This window comes from Cyanistes caeruleus, chromosome 1, assembly GCF_971803275.1.
Source record: "Cyanistes caeruleus chromosome 1, bCyaCae1.hap1.1, whole genome shotgun sequence".
Taxonomy (NCBI): Eukaryota; Metazoa; Chordata; class Aves; order Passeriformes; family Paridae; genus Cyanistes; species Cyanistes caeruleus.
Window position 1 is genome coordinate 17137825 of NC_141701.1, and position 6000 is coordinate 17143824.

Here is a 6000-nt window from a genome sequence, read left to right on the forward strand (position 1 = left end):
GAGTAACAAATATCCCTCAATAGAACACCAAATATCTCAATCTGCAGCTAGATGAAAGCATGAAAGTCTACATTGGAGCTTTCTGGGCAATTAGATTTTTGCTTTTATAGAAACATTATTTAAGAAATTCCTGTACTTTCTGTATTTCTACTGCCTGCAACACAGGTTGGTACTGTCCTGCTTTGCAATACTGTTTTTTATTGGGGGGAAAAAAAAAGAGAAACCATAACTTCCAAAAAAAATAGTAACTCATTTTTTCCCCAGGTTTTGAGGTGTATGTACAGACAGATGCATATTTCAATCATTAATATAATATATAATATACTATAATATAATATATAATCTATTATAATATAACATAACATAACGTAACATAACATAACATACATAACATAACATAACATAATTAATATAACATAACATAACATAACATAACATAACATAACATATAATTAATATAACATAACATAACATAACATAACATAACATAACATAACGTAACGTAACATAACATAACATAAGATAATTAATATAATAATATACTATACTATACTATATTATACTATACTATACTATACTAAATATAATATAATGTAATAATATAATGTTATAATATGTTACAGTACTCATACTAAAAAATGTCCCTCCTTTACACATACTTTGTATTGTTGCTGTCATCATAGTTATTTATGTCATAATAATTCAGAGCAGTTGAACACATCATAAGTATATAAAAATTCTAATTCAGGCCATAAAAAGAAAGACAAGACCATATACAGAAGTATGATAGCAAGAACACCAGTAATATAAAATTAGTTGTCCTTATATTTTTTGGTTTGAATTTATGATTGCTTCTTGAACAATTTAGTAAGGTTGTATCCTTTATCTGGAATTTTAGGAGATATAACTCTGTGTTTCTTTAAATGATTGAAATTAAGAAACACCCTTTATACTGACTTCTGATGAACGAAAACTGGGATCCTTAATAAAGGCATTTTTGGTATTAATAGTCATGTCCTTAGTCACAGGCTATTAATAAGATACCTTAATGTTATTTTCTTAGAGAAAACATAATTTTCTCAATGTTCCAAGGGACCTAAGATTCTTCAGACATTTATAAGAAATTTTCTAACTAATCATTAGATGGGGATACTGAGAAAAAAAATACCTGAAAGGCAAATGAACTGCAGCAGAATTAACCATGTAAGAAAGCAAGCTGGATTTGGGCCACTGTGTTTTCTTTTTCATTATCAAGACCAGATATATTTGCCTGGACACTGTTCCTTCAGTGTTCATTTGGTTATATTCTTTCTGGTGTGCCAGTGATTAGGAATTCATCTTTGGTTCTGTCAGGCAGTGTTTATGATTTGGGCTTTTCATCAAAATTGCCCTTGCTACTTTCACTCAATTCTAAATTCTGATGTACTGTCACTTCTCCAATCTTGAAGTAATTAAATAGATAATAGTATTTTCCCATGACAGATATCTGCAATATAAAATTAATGGAATACTCAGAATGAACTATGTACAACAACCAATAATTTTCCTTTGATTCATCATACCCTAAATACCATTTCTGTCTTTTAAATAATCTTGAAGAATATCATCACCTTGGAAGTAACTTCTATTTGTACTAGATTATAATATGCATTAAAAATTCTACTTCTCCTCAGACTTTTACTGGAATATTATGTCATGTTTTATTAGCCAAAAAACAAAGTATAAAGTTTTTACTAATGGAAAACTCAGAATTAATAATTTATCCATAACATCCAGGCCTTTAATATTGATTGAACATAAATAAAGGCTTTGGTATTTGTCTGTTTAATCACTTTGCCAGTTTTTCAGTAACTCTTTAACTTATACAAGTTTTAGCAAATGGGCTGCTGAATAGGTGTTTTTGATGGTTCTAACATGAGAACTGAAAATTCACATAATTTAATAGGAATTGTAAAATTAGTAACTTTACCTACAGGATATTACTTTTTTTGTCCTGCATAATCCTTATGGAAATTACTGTGAAAGCACCCCTTGTTATCAGAGACAAAATTTTGAACTCAAAACACCTACACTGTGAGATAAGACAGCTGGAGTATTCAAGATGGGCACTTTGCAATGAGAGTGCACAATTTTGCTTTAATTTTGCTTTGTTCAATCATGACATAAAATTTTAGTTTCTGAATGCCATTCAGGGAATTACAGATATTACAGGAAAAGAAAACTCTTACTGGAGACTGAAGGACTTGTTCAGACTTTATTCCTGTTAATATACATTCTTCAAATTTTAATGTCCTAGCATAAATAATATTTCTTCAATTTGTTCTTTCAGTGCTCGTGATTAATGCTTCTGAAATCTTCTTTTCTGGTATTTATCTGAAGTTTAGTAGGGTGATCCTACCTATGAGGGGTTGATTTAAATGTGTAAGACAGAAAAAAACATAAAAGAACACATTGAAAGAAATGTCAAAGAAAGAGACTGAAAGATGAAATTTCAGTGGTGAGTAATCAGGGACTGGACTAGATGATATGGTGTCTTCTTTTATGAAAAACTAACAAACTAACATGAAATTAACAGTGATGTCAGGCCATGGGCTGAATTCATTAAGATGAATATAGACAGTTTAGTCTATTCTGTGCAGCAGTATTTATTTTACTGTGATTCCTCGTGCTCCAGCTGGGAAACATGGAAAATATCACTGGGTTCTCTTTCATTCCACCCATCTGCTGCTGCCAGCAAATTCCACTGGTCAAGAAGGTTCTGCAGGTAGCGTGCAAGACCCTTGAAGCAGCCCTTTCTATAGAAACAATTAAATGAGGCTGAATTTGGATTAAATTTGGAGATTAAACTAAATTTAATCGATTAAATTTGGAGAGCAGCTAATATCATCCACAGGCTCCAGTGGGAGCTTTTCAACATTTCTAAAATTCCAACATTCCAAGTAGTAAACAAACAAATAAATGACACATAAGAAAACTCTCAGAAGATAGAAACAGTGACTAAAGAAATCACATGAAGAAATATATCAGCATCTTTAAAAAAATTAAATGAAGGATTTAAACTATCAAAATTTCTAGATATTGCAAAGAAACAGCATAAACTTAAGAGGACAAAAATATATAACAGGCACAAATCTACCCAAGATTGCCCCAGGAGCATCACATCTTGTTGTGTAACGTACTGAAAGGACCAAAAATGTTCATATACAGTGTTAATTTTGCCTGAGGTTACAGCTACACACAGAGATCGGTTACAGCTTTCTTTCTCAAAAAAATCCTAAACTCTTCAAATGGTACCATAAGCAATGGAATCACTAAAATATCAGGAGACATAACAAAAAATTGAATGTGTGGAATGAGTGAAAAAATTCTCAATATATTTGCTATACATTGAGACGAAAATAATGCATATTATTATTTATTGTGGCACAGGAAGGATATTTTTTACAATGATTCTATATGAAATATGACATCGATTAACCAATCCTAAGAAGATATTGTTTCATTCTTATAAATAAGAGCAGAACCAGATCTGACTCTTGTGACTATTCATCACAAATACTCAAGGGTATTTCTTTTACCATTCTTGTTTAATATTTCATTACTTTGGCCTCATCTCATTAACATTGTTCCTTTCTCATGCAGTTAGCTATTTGCTATTTCAAAACACTTCAAATAGAGCAATTTAAAGTATTAAAATATAGTGCTGTGTATCCTCAGTAAAACCTCAAATCTCCTACACAATTTGTCTGGATGATAAAAAATTTAAGTATAAGCTCAACATTTCAGAGACAATAGCATTGCTACAGATCTATACTAACTTCATTTTTCTATCAGCAGGATCAGGAGTACAGTCTGCTTTGGGAGTTTTACAATGCTGCTTTTGTTCTTAATGTGCAATTAGGAAACTGTCTGAAAAGATTCCTTAGACCTGAGGAGCAAGGATTTTGACTGCAAGGACAGACAACTTTTTATTAAATGTATATATTTTATTTAGAAAATACCAAAACATACGGCCTGATAGGAAAAACTCAAATCTGAATCTGTTGTAAATAAACCTAAAAGACTGAACATGCTAAGTGTGATATTTTTTGACCAAAAGCTTAATGAGTGTGGCATGAATGAAAACCAAAGGCAACTCCTCCCCATATCAGATGCAAGGCCCCACTGGCTGACCTGACCTAGAAAGTTTTCCTGTTTGCTGGGGCTCACACTAAGGACAATCTAGTCTGCCAGTTCTTATCAGACCTCAGACCATTTCTCTCTGCTCATCTTCTGTGTAGGTGCTGACACTGCCACAGGAAAACCTGGAGCGTACCAAGCTTGCTTGCATGTCTTTAGCGGTGACAGCAAATGGCGTTGAGGATCTAATTTTTCTTCTCAGTCTTGTTGACAAAGAGAAATATCTTGAGATATGACTGGGTTCTGCAGGTCAACAGCTGCTTCCACACTTGGTGTTGACCCAAGTGTAAGGATATAAGAAATATCAAAATATATGTTTCTTTCCATTATCTGCTTTAAGAGTATTCAGGATAATGAAAAAGCAAATAAAAAGGAAACTGTTAAATTAGACCCACAGACCCCCAGATTCAGAGTCACACAAACATTAAGTACTGTGTGGCAATAGGGACATCAGAGAAGATTAGAACCTACCAGCCACTGAGGGGAGAAACTCAGGCTCTGTCTTAAAGAGGGCTGGTCTAAATTCATCACTCATACAAAGGGGGAAACAAGAGTCACATGAATATTATGATATTTTTGCTGTGACTTTTGGAACAGTACAAAACTCACTGCTGGATACTTGAGGGAATTTGTGGAGTATTCAGGTGAAGAACAAGTATGGTAGAAGGGGGACAAGAGCCCTAAAAGGGTTAATGTTTTGTAAGAGTGCAGTCAGCAAATCAACCTGTCTGACAGAGCCCTACACCTGAGGGCAGAAGTCTGTCCTATCTTATGAACTATTACTGTTTCTTATTCTTTTTCTTTGTAATCCCATTCTACCCTACATGTGAGAGCTGCAAAGTGTGTGAATGGTAGGAACTGGAGGAAGAGAGGCCTCAAGTTAGATGTCTTGTTGATCTAATTTAGTATTCAGCTTAGAAGACAGCACTAAGTGATCCATCGAATGGCTAATCCAGGGTCATATATCTGTGTGATGGATAGAATCTGAGCACTGCTTAAGGTGTACTCAACCAATAGTATAACTTTTGTTACAGTATCATATAATATAATATAATGTAATGTAATGTAATATAATATAATATAGAATAATGTTATATTCATAATCACTATATAATTATTCAATGTACATACAATGTGCATTTAACATAACTGTATGCATAGAGTATTGCATTTTCCTCTTGAAATATTGCAAGAATTTCAATATCTCAATATTTTATAAGAACGTTTGAGTGTATTGTCCAAGGGAATGTTCAAAATTTTGCCCACATTCCAGATTTGACTGATGTCTGTGATTGATGGATCTGTTTTGTGATCGAGGACCCATCAGAATACTAATGAATGTAATGAACAAACCACATCACAGATAGAATCTGTGCAGTGTACTGTGCCCTGACAAGAGACACATTTTAGGGTTCCAAGCATCAGAATCTACGCTCAAAGCTTTATCAACCATGTTCCCAACATCAGAAGCTATGTAAGATTTTACACCTACCTGTCACCCTTTCCAGGGTACTGATAAATATCAGTATTTATCTGTAAATAGTGTCTGTAAATATTTATCTCATAAATAGTTACTTGCTTTGCAAGATTTTATGCCTTTTTTTTGACACCCAAAAATAATCAGAACTTTCCCAGTGTGAAACAGCCTTGGTGTTAACAAATGGAGGGAGTGGGGTATTAATATATATGCAATATAAAATGTTTAAAAGGTGTGAGTGCAGGCAGCTGGAGACATTATGAACCACAGTGCTTGTATGCCAGCACTGAAGAGGCCAGGGTGTATATGCAAGAATGAGAGATCTAAATGCCAAGAGCTATGTG